Consider the following 17,274-nt stretch of genomic DNA (forward strand, 5'->3'; position numbering starts at 1 on the left):
TATTAGAACAAGCCACCAAGGCATTTCTAACAGCATTTCTAACCTCCAACCTTTATTGCCCAGTATGAATATAGTATCTGTAATTTCTCTCCAACTCACTCCCCTTTCTGAATCTGAAATACAGTTTAGTGCAAGTTCTTTATTAGCTTAATGCTTAATCATGCTTAAGTGATTCCACGTATAGTTTGTATATTTGTGTTTATTTTATGTGAATGAATGTATGTGTGTTTATTGTGCCTGAATGTTTGTGCATGAATGTTCGCATGTAAGTATTCATTGTGTCCCGCTTAGAAATAAGTGTCTATCTTCGGTTTAACCCAGTCTCTGCAGTTCTTTCCTACACAGTATCCATTGTGTTTGTGTAATTGTGCCAATTTGAATGACTGCACGACTTTATTGTTAGTGTGATTGCGTGTTTTTGTATTCATTGTTTAGAGTTGTTCAGATGCAGTTCACTAGATTTAGTTGAATAGCACAATAAAATCTTTTGAGATAAACAAAGCCTCAATCTAATGCCTTATTGTCTTTATGTAAGCGTTATCTGTGTTATAGACCACTTTTTTAAATGGTACGTGTTAAGTGTTTATTATATGTCTTTATTGTGTTAACTTTGTGCATATGTGTGTGGGGTTTTATCAGCGTACATGTATATTTATTATCTAAACGTTTATTGTGCATGTTGTATTTACAAGCCTATATGTGTATCTGTAAGAAGGAACTGCAGATGCTGGTTTAAGCCAAAGATATACACCAGCTCCAGCTTTTTGATAGATATGATCTGTTCAGTTCACTTATAAAGCTCAGTGTGAAGAATGCACATTGTGCTGGTGCAGCCAGAGTGTTCATTTTGCTGGGTTTGCAGTGCTGTTGTGGACTCTTCAGAAAGCTGATGTGCTGGGTGGGTGACCCACTGTTGAGGTGTCACAATCCTGCTTTGTTGAGAAGTGGCAGAAAATGTGGTGTGAGGTTATGTTTTCATATCCCTTGATAACATGTTGCCTAGTTACCGGTGATCCAGGTTCACTTGGAGGAGATAAGGAAGACTTCTATGTAAAGGACAATAAACAGTTGGTTATTAAATAATCATTTGATTCTGTTTGCAGAGAAACCTTTATGCTTCATCAGAAATTATTAGAAATCTGGCACTCTGTCACAAGATTCTTGCATTACCACATTTTATATACACAAAATGTGCTGGGTCATTATTTTGTTTTTGCAATAATGATTTACAATGATTTAAGGAATTTGAAGATGGACTAATCTGCTGCATTCTCCAGCATTTTGTGTCTATCTTCGATTTAAACCAGCATCTGTAATTCTTTCCTACACACTCTCCTTAAAACATCCATGTAGTCACACTATAGAGATATATTACCAAAAATCAGACCATCATACCATCCAATAAAAATCATTGAATGTTTACATAAAAGGAAGCCATTTGACCCATTGAGTCATGTTAGTTCCTTTGTTGAGTAATTCCGGTAATTTTATAATCCTGTTTATTTCTAAGAGCCCTTAAGTTTTCTTTACTTTTAAATATTCATCAATTTCCTTTTGAAGGCTACAATTAAATGTGGACCACAAACTGACGGGCAGAATCCAGATCTGAACTATTTAGTGTATAAAAAAGATTTTTCCTCGGATTATCCCTGGATCTATTGCACATTTAAAATATGTCTTCTGGATCTTGTCTGCTCCAGTAATGGGAATAATTTTCCTTTACTTACTCCAGTCTTAACCTGTAAAGATTTTGTATGCGTATTTGGAGCGTAACCGATGCCACGATGGAGACCAAAGGTGCAGCAGATGCAGGAATCTATAACAAAAAGCAAACCTGGAAGACTGATGGGCACAAGTACTCAGTTGAGGGGAAGGAATGGGGAAGGCAGTACCAAGAAGATGCACTTTAATCACAGTCGACAATACAATGAGCATCAAAACAAATGGACTAACTTTATTTTAGCCAAAAACCCAGTCAGCCTAACATGTGGTATTTGCGTATATATGTAAATAATTATGTAATTATATTCTACATCATCTGATTATTTGCAGATAGTGGAGAAAGTGATCACTGTACACTTCTATCAAATCTTGTTTCAAAATTCATTATCTCAGAACCAGGAGAAAGCCATTTGGTCCCTCAAGCCTTCTCTTCTGTTCAAAATGATCATGGCTGACCTTTTACCTTAATCGACTTTCTCACCCAATGCTCAAATCTCTTGAATCAGTGTACAAAATCGGTTCCTTCTCAGCTTTGAGGTCTGACGAAGAATCTTCAGCCCAAAATGTTGACTTTTTTCTCTTTCCAGAAATGCAGTATTTTCAGCATTTTTAGCTTTCCAGCATCTGCAAGCTAGTTGATTTTCAGTAAATCTTAATTAATCAATTCAGCAGTGGTTGCTTCTCACAATCTATAATATGTGCACGCAGAGACTCTGTTGCAGACTAGAGGAACCTAACATCTTTGAACTGCAGCAGATGCGACAAAACAATCAACTTTGAAACATGTCGTTACTTGTTGCATAACCTTGTTGCTCATGGTGCTGTGGGGGGTGAGGGAAGTCAGAAAGCCAGGTGGGTGTGTGGTGGGTAAATCCCAGGAATATTGTAGCCAGGGATCCTTTCATCTCTTTTTCTAGAATGGCAGAAAGCTTGCTCACAGAGGGAATTGCTGATACGATGTAACTACAATATTCTTTCTTTCCCTGCAGTCATAGAAGAAACTACAGGTGTATCCTTCAATGTCATAGGGTGGAACTGGATCAACAAAAATAGTAAGATTAAACGAGAACTTACCAGTTTGAAGTTTGATCTGTATTTTATGAGGAGTTACGATGAGGGATTACGTGAAGAAGCCCGCTTCCACGCATGCGTGTCATACTTCAAAGCAGCGGTGTGAGGTCACAGGAACCTATAATGATCTAACATAGTAAGATTACCAAAGAGATACCAGTTTTTGATATGATCATAAGAGGGTGGGAGCGGAGGGCACGTAATCCCTCATCGTAACTCCTCATAAAATACAGATCAAACTTCAAACTGGTAAGTTCTCGTTTAATCTTACTATTTTACTTCGGAGTCACGTGAGTGACTACGTGAAGATTTCAAAGCTCTGTGACCTCATGCCGTGGAACGAGTCCATGCTTCACAAACTGCCTTGGGTATTGGGAGAGAGCATCATTAGTAATTTTAAACACAATTATACAAAGAGTTGTGTGGTATAACGAAAAAATATATAACATTTTTTTAAAAATTTGAGAATCATAGCCCTGTAACCTTTCGGGCAAATTATTTTGTTGAACATAAAATGTTTTCTTAATACAATGATGGCTCCAAAAAATAACTGGTTTATTATAAAACCTGTGGAAAACCCTTTTTTAATGACCATCCTGCCATTCTGAGGATTTGGTCTGTGGGTACCTGTACAATTTTTGCTGCGGATGTTGCTGCAGCCCTGGTGGAATGAGAGTTAAAACATTAGTGTCTATTTCTGCCATTTTTAGGACCTATTTGAGCCACCTTGATATAGTTTGAGTCATGACCCTTTCATGCGGTTTCTTGTAAGAGATAAACAACTCCATTCTCTGACCTCGAATGTTCTTAGTATATTCTATGTATTGTTAGATGTGTCTTGCTATACAGTCGTTTGCCATATGGGTGTACCATAAATTCAAACACTTGACCCGAGGAACCCGATCTGTTTTCTTTTATTAAATCCTGTATGACAACACCAGTTTCTCGGTGAGATGATCAGGGAGTCCAGGCTCAGTTTGCTTAATGGCTGGACTTGTTGTGCGGTAAATAACACCATGAGCATAACCATCTTCCTGGACTGTTACTGAAGTGACAACGCTGTTATGAGCTACAGGCTCCTCAGCATGTTGAGAAACGACACCCACGTCCCAGATTTCGGAGTACCTGGTTTTCTTACCAGGGGTGCGTTTCCACCGCGTGCCGCTCCGTTCCTTGTGATAGGTAATTGGAGAGTGCACTTGTGGCACTATTGAAGGCACTGTAGCTCCATCGATTATCCTAATGGAGGCTTGTAAAAATTCCAATACGGCCAGAATGTTCTTGGCCTTTTGGTCGAGATTGTTGTCCAAGCAGTATATGCCCCATTTCTTGATGTGTCCAAGGTACTGCTTCCGTGTTGACAGTCTTAGTGCAGATGAGATGAGATTCATCGTCCTGTCTGACAGTGTAGTGGGTCTGTTAGACTCTACAAATCAATAAATCCATAGTGTTATGGCATGGATGACTGCCTCCAGTCACTGGATAAATCAATAATTTTTTGGCAATGTTCATAGGGAACATGGTTCTAACACCATCCCCTGTAAGACTGAAATACCATGATTGAGAAGGTCAGTCGGGTACTCTGAAAATTCCAGATGCCGAGTGTGGTTGAATTATCCCTAGTACCCCAATGATGGGTCCGAACGGGGGAAAACCTCACCCTATGGCTTATTTACATACCAATGCCAAGCTGGTTTACGAATTTTAGTACCTAATAATGGGGCTAATGATTGCCCCTTATGTAAGCTCTATATTGCCAAAGTTCCTCTATTGAGTCAATGCCTGCCATATAGAAACCCACAACTGACACCAAGTCTATATCAATAATAAGAGCATCCATCTTAAAATGAATATCTAAAACAAATGTGTTTAGGGTTAAAATCAATGATAATCCTGCAACCCTACTCTATCTTATATTTAATAAATATGTTCAATCCCATCTTTTGTGTACAATTCTTGTAGCACCATGTGGGTTTTAGATTGTTTGGTTTATGTAAGGACAAAATGCCCTTCTGGTGTATGATGTACTGTGGTTAATGGGATGAGAAAAACCCTATCAGATAACCCTGAATACTGCTGAGATTATATGAATCTGTAGTGATTATATACCATACATAACTATAGTGTTGCAACCTCCCCTACCCTTGTAGGTCCCTATTTTAACAGAAGAAAACCCCACCCACCTACCTCCCTGGTTACCGGTGGTTTTGTTATTTCCTTGGTTTTTTGAAAATAAGGTTCTGGTTTAATATTTCTTGTTCGGGGTTGTGTGGGAGGTTGAGGCTTCCGCATCTTCCAGGGTGGCCGCCCTGGCCATACCCTAAAACGGATCCTGCAGGTTATATTGATTTCTGACCCTGCTACTGGTATGAGCCACATTTTTTTTTTTTTTTTTTTTTTTTTTTTTTTTTTTTTTTATGGCCTTGCCTGTGGCTGGTATCATGCTCCAAAATAGGCCCTTGCGCTGGCCTTGATGAGCCCCAGTGTCTTGGCTTAGTCCACACACGGTTTTTATTTGCAAATGGTAGCATTTTTGGGGTCCTAGTGCTGGCTGAATGGCCGCCTTCCACGTGTAGTTCAGGTTATATTGCATATTATTAAACAGATCTAGTGCGTCTTGATGGTCTTTGGTTACCTACGTTTAGTCCAGGGTGCTGGTGTGTGCTATGATGCCTTCCGTCAATCCCTTGAAGGTTCTCTGGATCTTGAGGTCCTGGTTCCTGATGTTCGTCCATATGCTGCCAAATGCATTGGTTTACACTGGGCACCTGTAATGCCTCACCGTTGCCAGGTGGCAGATGTCTGGCCAGTGTTTGTAAATTTTTCTTGTTGGCGTTTGTGGCCAGACATATAGTAATACTATTGCCATCCTGGATCCAAGTCTACCCATGTTTGACTTGGCTAAAGTAATCGGCCACCATGTCCAGCAGAGTCCCTGCTGTGTTAGGATCATGGGACGCTGTATTACCAGGCTCTGGCCCATCAGGGTCCTGCCTACTCTTTTTTATAGAGTTAGAGATCTCTAGGGTCCCACACGGGGTACCCATGTGGGGCTAAACTGCTGCCCACTTGTCTTTTGTTCTGCGGACCCCTCTTGCAGGTCAGCCCAGAACTGACCCACAGTGCTCCCCTCTGATGGGGTAGAAGCATTGTGCAGCCCTCAAAGAGGTACTGCTGTGGTTTTATCACGTTGGAGCAAGGCTCCATACACCGCTTCTTCCCGCTCCAGCCCTCTCGGGCACTGGTTGCCGGCGGTTTTATGCAAAGTCGGACCCTTCCGAGTCCACTACCTTGTTTGATTTGTGTCTAGCCTACCGCTCGGTCACATGGATCTGGCCGGTGGGGGGCCGACATCGGGCACAGCTGATCCCACTACGGTTGATCCAAGTGCCGCTGGCTGCTGCTGCTGCCCGCTGTTCCATGGTCCTCCTTCTCCAGTTTTGTCCTTCCTTCCGTGAAGTGGATATGGCCGGTGTGGAGGATAACTGGCACAGCTGCTTCCATCTATTCCTTTAACCCGGCTTCAACGCTCTCAGCACTCCTGGCTGCTCCTTTATCTAAGACCCCTGGGACCGACCCCCGTACTGACGGTACTGGTCCCTTATGGTCGTTGCAGCCGGTCAACCCCACTCTAATGCCCTCAATTCTGGGCACTCCTACTTATATGGTCCTTAGATAAGGGACATATAAGACATTAAACTGATGATAACAGCTACTATAGTTTTTATATAATATATATAGTCCCTAGATAAGGGGTGTATCAGATATTAAACTGATAAGAACAGATACTACACTTGATCTTAGGCAAAAAGCCGAGAAGCGATTATTGTAACTAAAACCCCGCTGGGACCGATCCTGGTACTCACATACTGGTCCCTTGTAGTAGATTGCAGCCAGTCAACTGCAAAGTCCTTTGCTGCCGAGAAATGAACTTTCTCACCATGCTGGAGCGAAGTTGGGCACAGGGTGTTTTTCCCCCTCCGGGAATCGATGTGCCCATGCTGCTCCTGCCGTTGCCAGCTCCTCACGAAGTGCCAGCTGCCACTGCTGCTGTCTGTGCTACTGCAACTGCCGGCTGCCACTGCTGCTGCCGCTGCCGCTGCTGCTGCTACTGCCGCTCCTCCGTGGTTCTCCCGCCGGCCTTCTGCACCTTACATGGACCTGGTCCATGTCTGCACCTAGAAAGGTAAGTTGAAGGAAACGCAGGGTCTCTTACCTGCTGTTCCCGACTTTCCTTCTCCCGCCGGTGACCGTCGTTCCCTGTGTCGGGTTCGAGCCGCTTGGACCGACCCCGGTGTTCACGGGCCTGGTCCTTCGCGGCAGTTCCGCAGCCGGTAACCCCGGCTGTTCCTATAGATCCCCTGGACCCTGGTGCTTACCTTGTGAACAAGGTTTTCAGCCCGAACGTCCCGTTCCGACTCCATAAGTGCTGCTGCACTCGCTGAGCGTTTCGAGCCCCGGTACCGCTGGTCCGTGCTGTCTGTCCCGCAGCCTCTGCGCTGGCTGCTAGCGACTGGTCCCAAGCCAGTCTCGTTTGAGACTGGCATAGGGACCTTTTTTACTTTGCTTCCCGCCCGGCCGAGAGGTGAATTTTGCCGGTGCGGGAGCAAAGTCGGGCTCAGGTTGTTCCCCTCCAGGGAAACTCGTGCTGTTGCTGCTGCTGGCTGCTCGCCCTCCACGGGTCTCCCCACCAGCTTTCCGCAGCCTCCTAAAAGTAAGTAGTAAAAAGGAACGCAGAGTCTCTTACCTGCTGTTCCCGACTTTCAAATCTCCCGCTTGGGGAACGCCGTTCCCCCCTGTGTGACTCGTTGCAATGCGTGTAGCGATATGACACGCATGCGTGGAAGCGGGCTTCTTCACGTAGTCACTCACGTGACTCCGAAGTAAAATCAAAATATTTTTGCCTCTTTAGTAAATCTGGTTTATGTAATATTGATTGTAAACTTATTAAAAAATTGTGCCATATGATTAACTGCTCACCATATATATATATATATATATATATATATATATATATATATATATATATATATTTATAAACCGCTGGAGTAACTCAGCGGGTCAGGCAGCAACTCTGGAGAGAAGGAATGGGTGGTGTTTCGGGTTCTTCAGAAGGGTCTGGACCTGAAACGTCACCGATTCCTTCAGTCCCGCTGCTTGGCCCGCTGAGTTCCTCCAGAATTTTGTCTATCTTTGGATTAAACCAGCTTCTGCAGTTCCTTCCTACATATAGTGCATTCAGAAAGTATTCAGACCCCTTCAATTTTTCCACATTTTGTTATATTACAGCCTTATTTTTAAATGGATTAAAATCATTCTACACACAATACCCCAGAATGAAGAAACAAAAACAGGTGTTTAGAAATTTTTGCAAAGTAATTAAGAAGAAATAACTGAAATATCACAATTACATAAGTATTCAGACCCTTTGCTATGACATTCAAAATTGAGTTTAGGTTCATCCTGTTTCCATTGATTATCCTTGAGATGATTCTACAACTTGAATGAAGTCCACAAGTGGCAAATTAATATGATTGGACATGATTTGGAAAGGCACACACTTGTCTATATAAGGTCCCACAGTTGACAGTGCATGTCAGAGCAAAAACCCAAGCTATGAAGACGAAGGAATTGTCCGTTGACCTCTGAGACAGGATTGTGTGGGGAAGGGTATTAAACAATTTCTGCAGCATTGCAGTTCCCGAAGAGCACAGTGGCCTCTGTCATTCTTAAATGGAAGAACATTGGAACCACCAGGACTCTTCATAGAGCTTGCAGCCCGGCTAAACTGAGCAATCGGGGGAGAAGGGCCTTGGTCAGAGAGGTGACCAAGAACCCGATGGTCACTCTGAAAGAGCTCCTCTGTGGAAACGGGAGAACCTTCCAAAAGGACAACTATCTGCAGCACTCAACCAATAAGGCCTTTACCAATAAGGGCTCGAAATTAGCGGTTGCCCGGGTGCCATTGACCACCCAAAGTGCCACCGGGCAACCTAAACGCCGACTCATTTTGCCCGGCTTGGCAAGCAAATACTGGTTTATACCGATAAACACAAAAAAATGGGAGTAACTCCGCGGGTCAGGCAGCATCTCTGGAGAATAGGAACGTGACGTTTCGTGTCGGCGGCGGCGGCTGTATTCCTCTAGTATCTTTGATTGCGGGGCAAAGATATTAGATGTGTGGTGACGAAGGGTCGGAGCGAATGACAGACCCTGAACAGTGGCAACAGTGGCTCCTTCTCCTCCTCTTCTCTCACCCCGCCCAGCGGAAGGAGGCCTCTCTCTCTCCCTCCCTCCCTCCTCCCGGCCTCGGCGTGCGAGAGGTGTTGTTTTGAAAGCGCCGTTGGTGGATTTGCAAGCAGCGGCCGTTATCACCCTGATAACGGCAGCTGCTTGCAAATCGGTTAATGGTGCTTTACTGATCCCCTCATTCATCCCGTACTGATCCCCCATTCATCCTATACTGATCCCTTCATTCATCCTGTAGTGATCCCCCATCCATCCTGTAGTGATCTACCCATTCATATTTTACTGATCCCCTCATGCATCCCGTACTGATTACCCATTCATCCTGTACTGACTGTTCACCTCATTCATCCCGTACTGATCCTCCATTCATCCTATACTGATCCCCCATTCATCCTGTACTGAACCCCTCATTCATCCTGTAGTGATCCCCCATTCCTCCTGCACAGACCCTCCGATCCACAATGTTCTGACCCCCCCCCCCCCCATTCATCCTGTACTGATCCTCTCATTCATCCTGTACTGATCCCCCCCATTTATCCTGTGCTGATCCACCCACCCCCCCATCCATCCTGTACTAATCCCCCCATTCAAGAAAAATGGGGGGAACAGTCTGAAGAAGGTTCTCGATCCAAAACGTTGCCCCTTTCCTGAGCTCCATAGATGCTGCCTCACCCGCTGAATTTCTCCAGCATTTTTGTCTACCCCCATTCATCCTGTACTGAACCCGCCATTCAACACCACTGACATCCCCCTTGCTCTCCCCTCACAATTTTACATATTCCAACCATCACGTACTAATTCACCTGCCTCAATCCATCCATTCCGTACCGATTGCCTTCTCAACTCCCCCCCCCCCCCCCCCGCCATCTATCCACCCCACACTGATTCACACACAGCCTGACCCTATTGTGCTTCATGGTATTCAGAGCGAACATTGACTATGTTTGATAACGTAACGCAATCAAATGTGTTTTAATTCCCAATGTTATTATTTGTTTTGACACTTTAAACATATTACTAAAAGAACATTTGCTGCAGTTATGGCCTTCAGTCATCTCTTGTCAGTTAGTGTTAGTAATCCTGTCAGATGGGTATGGTCGGTTTTAACAGCTATTATCATAAAATGCCTTTAGAAATTTCCTTGCAACCTGTATATTTTGTTATTTATAAATTATGTTGGAAGCGAGAGTGTTTCTGTGCCAATAGCAATAACGACCCATGCTATGGTCATGTCATGGTCATTTTAGGTCCTTCACAGAAAACATGCTTGCATCAATCTGTAGTGTGCATGGTAAAGCATATATGTTACCATGGTCCAGGATTTATTGACACAGGTTGATCATATGCTGAATAATCCAACCACATTTTTGTTTGGAAGTGGAAAGAACTAATAGTTATAGAGATAGGTTGAATAAGTTAGGTCTTTATTCTCTGGAGCGCAGAAGGTTAAGGGGGGACTTGATAGAGGTCTTTAAAATGATGAGAGGGATAGACAGAGTTGATGTGGACAAGCTTTTCCCTTTGAGAATAGGGAAGATTCAAACAAGAGGACATGACTTCAGAATTAAGGGACAGAAGTTTAGGGGTAATATGAGGGGGAACTTCTTTACTCAGAGAGTGGTAGCGGTGTGGAATGAGCTTCCAGTGGAAGTGGTGGGGCAGGTTCATTGGTATCATTTAAAAATAAATTGGATAGGCATATGGATGAGAAGGGAATGGAGGGTTATGGTATGAGTGCAGGCAGGTGGGACTAAGGGGAAAAAAATTTGTTCGGCACGGACTTGTAGGGCCGAGATGGCCTGTTTCCGTGCTGTAATTGTTATATGGTTATATGGTTAATGGAAATTGCATTAATTGATAAGTGTAAAAAGAGTTGAGATATTGTATTATAATTTTGCTGCATATCATTGTGGTATGTATCGTGTCTTGATTGGTGAATATGTTTAGTTTGTGAGTTATATGAAGCAGAAATAATATGTGTTAATAATAATAACTCAGCAGATGCGACAGCATCTATGGAGCGAAGGAAATAGGCAACGTTTCGGGTCGAAACCCTTCTTCAGACTGATGGGTTTCGGCCTGAAACGTTGCCTATTTCCTTTGCTCCATAGATGCTGCTGCACCCGCTGAGTTTCTCCAGCACTTTTGTCTAACTTCGATTTTCCAGCATCTGCTGTTCCTTCTTAAACATAATATGTGAAAGCTTCATTGAGCATAATTCCGACTGGTAACTACGCACTTCGTCCCAGCACATTATCGCACGTGTCATGCAAACCGTCTTAAATGACCACCTAAACTGTCATTTGGCAACTTAAAAAGCTGTCAATGTTGCCCGGCTGGCAACGGGAAAAAAAAGTTAAGCGAGAGCCCTGCTTTATGGTAGAGTAGCCTGACAGAAGCCACTCCTCAGTAAAAGGCACGTGACAGCCCGCTTGGAGTTTGCCAAAAGGCACCTAAAGGACTCTCAGACCATGAGAAACAAGATTCTCTGGTCTGGTGAAACCAAGATTGAAGTCTTTGGCCTGAATTATTATCTAAATGGTGTCAAGTCGGGAAAAGGGGAAGTACAACAGGATCTGAGGGGTTCTTATTCATCAGTCACTGAAAGTAAGTATGCAGGTACAGCAGGCAGTGAAGAAAGCAAATATGGCATGTTGGCCTTCATAACAAGAGGAGTTGAGTATAGGAGCAAAGAGGTCTTCCTGCAGTTGTACAGAGCCCTAGTGAGATCACACCTGGAGTATTGTGTGCAGTTTTGGTCTCCAAACTTGAGGAAGGACATTCTTGCTATTGAGGGAACGCAGTGTAGGTTTACAAGGTTAATTCCCGGAATGGCGGGACTGTCATATGTTGATAGATTGGAGCGGCTGGGCTTGTATACACTGGAATTTAGGATGAGAGGGATTCTTATTGAAACATATAAGATTATAAAGGGTTTGGGCACACTAGACGCAGGAAACATGTTCCCAATGTTGGGGGAGTCCAGAACCACGGGCCATAGTTTAAGAATAAGTGGTAATGCATTTAGAATGGAGATGAGGAATAACTTTTTCACACAGAGAGTTGTGTGTGGAATTCTCTGCCTCAGAGAGCGGTGGAGGCTGGTTCTTTGGATGCTTTCAAGATAGTGTTAGATAGAGCTCTCGGAGTTAAGGGACATGGAGAGAAGGCAGGAACGGTGTACTGATTGTGGATGATCAGCCATGATCACATTGAATGGCGGTGCTGGCTCAAAGGGCTGAATTGTCCATTGTCTATTGTCACGTCTGGAGGAAACCAGGCACCGCTCATCACCTGGCCAATACAATACCTACGGTGAAGCATGGTGGTGGCAGCATCATGCTGTGGGGATGTTTATCAGCGGCAGGAACTGATAGACTACTCAGGATCGAGGGAAAGATGAACGGAGCAAAGAACATAGAGATCCTTGATGAAAACCTGCTCCAGAGCATTCTGGACCTCAGACTGGGGCAGAGGTTCAACTTCCAACAGGCCAACGACCCTAAGCACACAGCCAAAGACAACGCAGGAGTGGCTTCATGACAAGTCTGTGAATGTCCTTGAGGGACCTGAAAATAGCTGTGCATCGACGCTCCCCATCCAACCTGACAGAGCTTGAGAGGATCTGCAGAGAAGAATGGGAGAAATTACTCAAATACACGTGTGCCAAGCTTGTAGCGTCATACCCAAGAAGACTTGAGGCTATAATCGCTGCCAAAGGTGCCTCAACAACGTACTGAGTAAAGGGTCTGAAACAGTCGCTTCATTATAGTCTGGTGAAACATTTTTTTCCTCAGCCACTCTCTATTAATTACTTTAAATCTTTGCCTTCCTGGTTCACAACTCTTCTGTCAAGGGAAGTAGGTCCTGCCTATACTTATTACCTGGGCCTGTTATTACAATTTTAATTAAATGGCACTTCAGACGCCTTATCTCGAAAGGGAACAATTCCAGCTTTCCTAATCTCTTCACATTTCTAAATGTTCAATCCTCTCCACAATATTTTATCTGTAATTAAGACCATCTCTCATTTTTCTAAACCACAGTGGGAATAGGCCAGTCTCACCCACCACATTCCAGCAGGAAACAAGGTCACAAATCCTTCATGCACCACCTACAAGGTAAAATAGTTGTCTTTAATATACCATTTTCCAGGTGCAAAGAAAGTTTTGTTTTCATGAAGCTAAATAATTTTCATGAAGCACAAAGCACTTTAATCCTGGATGGAAAACTTTCACCCTTTCCTGTTTACAGTTAATATTGGAGATTAGAGTCAAACAACCAATTTGGTTATATGGGACTAAGGGACAAAAGTTGTTCGGCACGGACTTGTAGGGCCAAGATGGCCTGTTTCCGTGCTGTAATTGTTATATGGTTATATGGTTATAATTTATCGATAATTAAATTAGAAAGAGCATCATCTGTGCAAGAAGCAAAATCTATGCAGTAGAATTTCTGCAAATCCCAAACTTATCAACTTTCTGAGATGCTGAGGACTACTGGCACATTCATAGGAATTATTGGTCTGGATTTTAGTCCAATCCTTTAGTCCAGGCACATCTCCAAACAGCTAAAAACAGAGGCAGAGGTTCCAAACTTATATACTACTCATGCCCACTCCAAATTCCACTGGTAGTTGGAGAAGGGTTAGGTAAAAGTATAGTATCACTTGCCATCCCTGACCCGAGCTCCCTCCTTCCTACACATAAACCCATTTGCTCTTTTAAATTGTGTAGAAAGGAACTGCAGATGCTGGTTGGTACCGAAGATAAACAGAAAGTGCTGGAGTAACTCAGCAGGTTCGGCAGCATCTCTGGAGAAAAAGGATGTGTGACGTTTCTGATCAGAAGCATACTTCAGACTCTTGCGTTGGCCAGCAGCACACCCTCAGCAAGACAGCGGGGTCTTTCTTTAATGGGGAAGTTTGAACTGACTGTGTAACCAGGATCTGGTCTGCAATATCATCCAGAATACAAGTTCAATGCATTTGAATTCATTGGGTACTGTCTAGGAGCCCAGTTGTCTAGTATATCTAGAATTTGAGATAGTTCTAGATATACTAGATATTATTAAAAAATTGGTTGACTCAAACTGAAATAATGTCTTCAATTTTTGCCCGAGCATGATCAACAAAATGTATTCTATCCTTATTTCACCTTTTATCTTTTCCTCTCTGGCCTTTGTCCAACCGTCTGCCTATCAAAAACCCCTCTCACCTGTATCCACCTATCACTCGTCAGTCTTTTTCCTGCTCCTGCTCTCCATCTTGCTCACCAGTCCCCACCTCCTCACCGCAATCAGTCTGAAGAAAGGTCCTGACCCGTAGCGTTACTTCACCATGTTCTCCAGAGATGCTGCCTTTCCCACAGTTACAGCTTTCAATGTAAACAATTAATAATAATGATAATAATAAATAATAATAATAATAATAATAATAATAATAATAATAATAATAATAATAATAAATACTTTATTAATCCCCTTATTCAGGGGAAATTCAGATGTCCTTGCAGCACACTAATAAAAATACAACATAGAAACATAGAAATTAGGTGCAGGAGTAGGCCATTCGGCCCTTCGAGCCTGCACCGCCATTCAAAATGATCATGGCTGATCATCCAACTCAGTATCCCGTACCTGCCTTCTCTCCATACCCCCTGATCCCCTTAGCCACAAGAGCCACATCTAACTCCCTCTTAAATATAGCCAATGAACTGGCCTCAACTACCCTCTGTGGCAGAGAGTTCCAGAGATTCACCACTCTCTGTGTGAAAAAAAGTTCTTCTCATCTCGGTTTTAAAGGATTTCCCCCTTATCCTTAAGCTGTGACCCCTTGTCCTGGACTTCCCCAACATCGGGAACAATCTTCCTGCATCTAGCCTGTCCAACCCCTTAAGAATTTTGTAAGTTTCTATAAGATCCCCTCTCAATCTTCTAAATTCTAGAGAGTATAAACCAAGTCTATCCACCTATCCACAACATAGCACTAAAGAAGAAGTTTAACATTAAACCATAAAAACATCCCCCCACAATGGTTCCCACTGTGAGGGAAGGCACAAAGTCGAGTGCCCATCCCTTGTCCACCCATAGTCCGGCTTATTGAGGCCTCCAGTCGCCGCTACCGCAGCCCGAGGTTCCAGGCCATTCTCACCGGATGATGGTGCTCCGGCGTCGGGAGAACCCTCTCAGCGGCTTGGGGTGCCAGGAACGGCCGCTTCCTTACTCGAGACCGCGGCTTCCAAGCCGACAGGCCACGCTGGATGGAGCTCCACCACTGCTGATCTCGGCGAGAGATCCCAGGCTCCCGATGTAAAGTTCAGTGTCGCCGCCCGCAGCTGGCCGCTACACAGACCTGCAGCACCACGATGTTTTTGTCAGCAGTCCCAGGATACCGGAGTTCCAGCGCGGCGACCCGGACAAGGTATCGCCCGCTCCGAGATAAGGCTCCAGCGCTGTGCTGCCGCCGAAGCCGAGGTTCTGGCCAGGTCCCCTCATGAAACGCCGTTCCAGGCCCCGCTGGTAGGCCGCGAGGACGGGTCGAAGGTGGTGCTCGGAGGAAAGCAGCCTCTCCAACCAGGTAGGGACTTGAAAAAGCAGTTTCCCCCTTCCCCCCCCACACATAAAAAGATTAGACCCCCAACTACACACTTTAACATACGAAAAATAATAAAAAAGAAGTGAAAAAACGGACAGCTGCAGGACTAAACCAGCATTCTTGTTTATCCTTTACTGATGTATAATGCATTTTATTTGTTATTTCTCCCGTTTTGGGGAATATGATAGCTAGGAACAGCAGTAATAATGAGGAACTGTCCAGCAAAATAGCCCCAATCTGTTGGACATACAGATGGAATGAGAATATTCCCAAGAAAGGACAGGCCTTAATAAAGCTCCTTTCATTGCCTCAAGATATCCAAAACTGCTTTACTACCTATCAAATTATTTGCAATTTATCTGTGGTTTAGATGACAGTACTTTTGCCTCAGTGCAAGGAGATTATAGGCTCCGATGTTACTCCACAGTCTTGAGCATAAAAATGTTTAATGACACTTCTGTATGATACAGAATTTATCACCATTTAGGTACAAAAACTCTAATCAGATTTGGCATTAAGACCATGTTCTCTCAATCCATAGCCTCAGAATATGACAAAATATCTGAAAGGTCTATTCTGCAGAAAAGTAGAGGAATTTACTCTGGTCCATATTCATACCTCAATTAACATCAATGAAACAACGTATTATCACTGCTGAGGACAGGAACTGTAGTAACTAGACTTCCCAGGCTGGAAAATGCTTTGAGATGACTCGAGGTCGGTACGGTGGAAATACTTCTTTCTTTGAAAAGCAGTCACTGTGGTAATGTAAGAAACATGGCAAGCAACTGACCTCCAGAAATGGTATTGTCATAATGATTAGATGATTAGGGTTTTAAGTAATGTCAGTACATGGACAAGGATCATGTAAAAGAAAACATCCTTTGTCAGTTGACAAAGTGCCCGTGGTTACATGTTCTCAAGTTTCCTGTTGTAAAGGATGAAGTGCAGGCTCCTGAGGCAATTCTTACCCAAAGCATGGAAGGCTCAACTAATGGAGTTTTTGTGTGAATGGATGTGGGGTGAAGAATACCTTGAAGCGATGACAATCAGTTTGAAGGTCTGAAGGCAATACATCTAAGACATGCTAACTAAATAGAAATTATTACCAAAGTATAATTTTATGGATGCTGGAAATGTCAGATTTAAGTTGAAAAGGCTAGAAATTTCAGTAGAGATTTTCCTTGTGATTTTAGAAATCCACTACTCTGTGCATTTGGTACATTATTTTCCCGACTTTTTTTAATTTAAATTGTTGACCAATCTGACTTTTTTAAAAATCTGACCGCTGCCCAGCTGCTGACATTACGATAGCAGTGATTTTTTTTTACATCTTCTGGTAGAAATTTTCCTTCTGATTTCAAAAATCCAATCCTCTATAAATTTGGTCAATTATTTCCTGAGATATTTGCTAAAAATTATCACCAAATTGCCATTTAAAAAAAATATAAAGATTGCCCAGCTGCTGGCCTCACAATGCCTTTCCTGGTGGCCTCGCCCCACGCCGCTCTGGTACGTTAGCCCACCCACCCTCCCATTCTTCAAAAGGCGCAGAAAGACCAAGAAAGTTCTGCAGAACAAAGATCCTACTGTTCAGCTCCGCTATAGGATCTTTGTTCTGCAGATCTCGAGCTCAG

At 43.5% G+C, this 17,274-nt stretch overlaps 1 protein-coding gene and 1 pseudogene across 1 annotated transcript in view; both read right to left on the reverse strand.

Annotated features, from left to right (window-relative positions):
- cpne4b (copine IVb) overlaps window positions 1–17,274 on the reverse strand; it is a 310,526-nt gene that overhangs the window by 44,696 nt on the left and 248,556 nt on the right. The window lies entirely within an intron of this gene.
- LOC129693467 (U2 spliceosomal RNA) lies at window positions 6,510–6,617 on the reverse strand (annotated as a pseudogene).

Source organism: Leucoraja erinacea, chromosome 2 (assembly GCF_028641065.1).
Source record: "Leucoraja erinacea ecotype New England chromosome 2, Leri_hhj_1, whole genome shotgun sequence".
Classification (NCBI taxonomy): Eukaryota; Metazoa; Chordata; class Chondrichthyes; order Rajiformes; family Rajidae; genus Leucoraja; species Leucoraja erinaceus.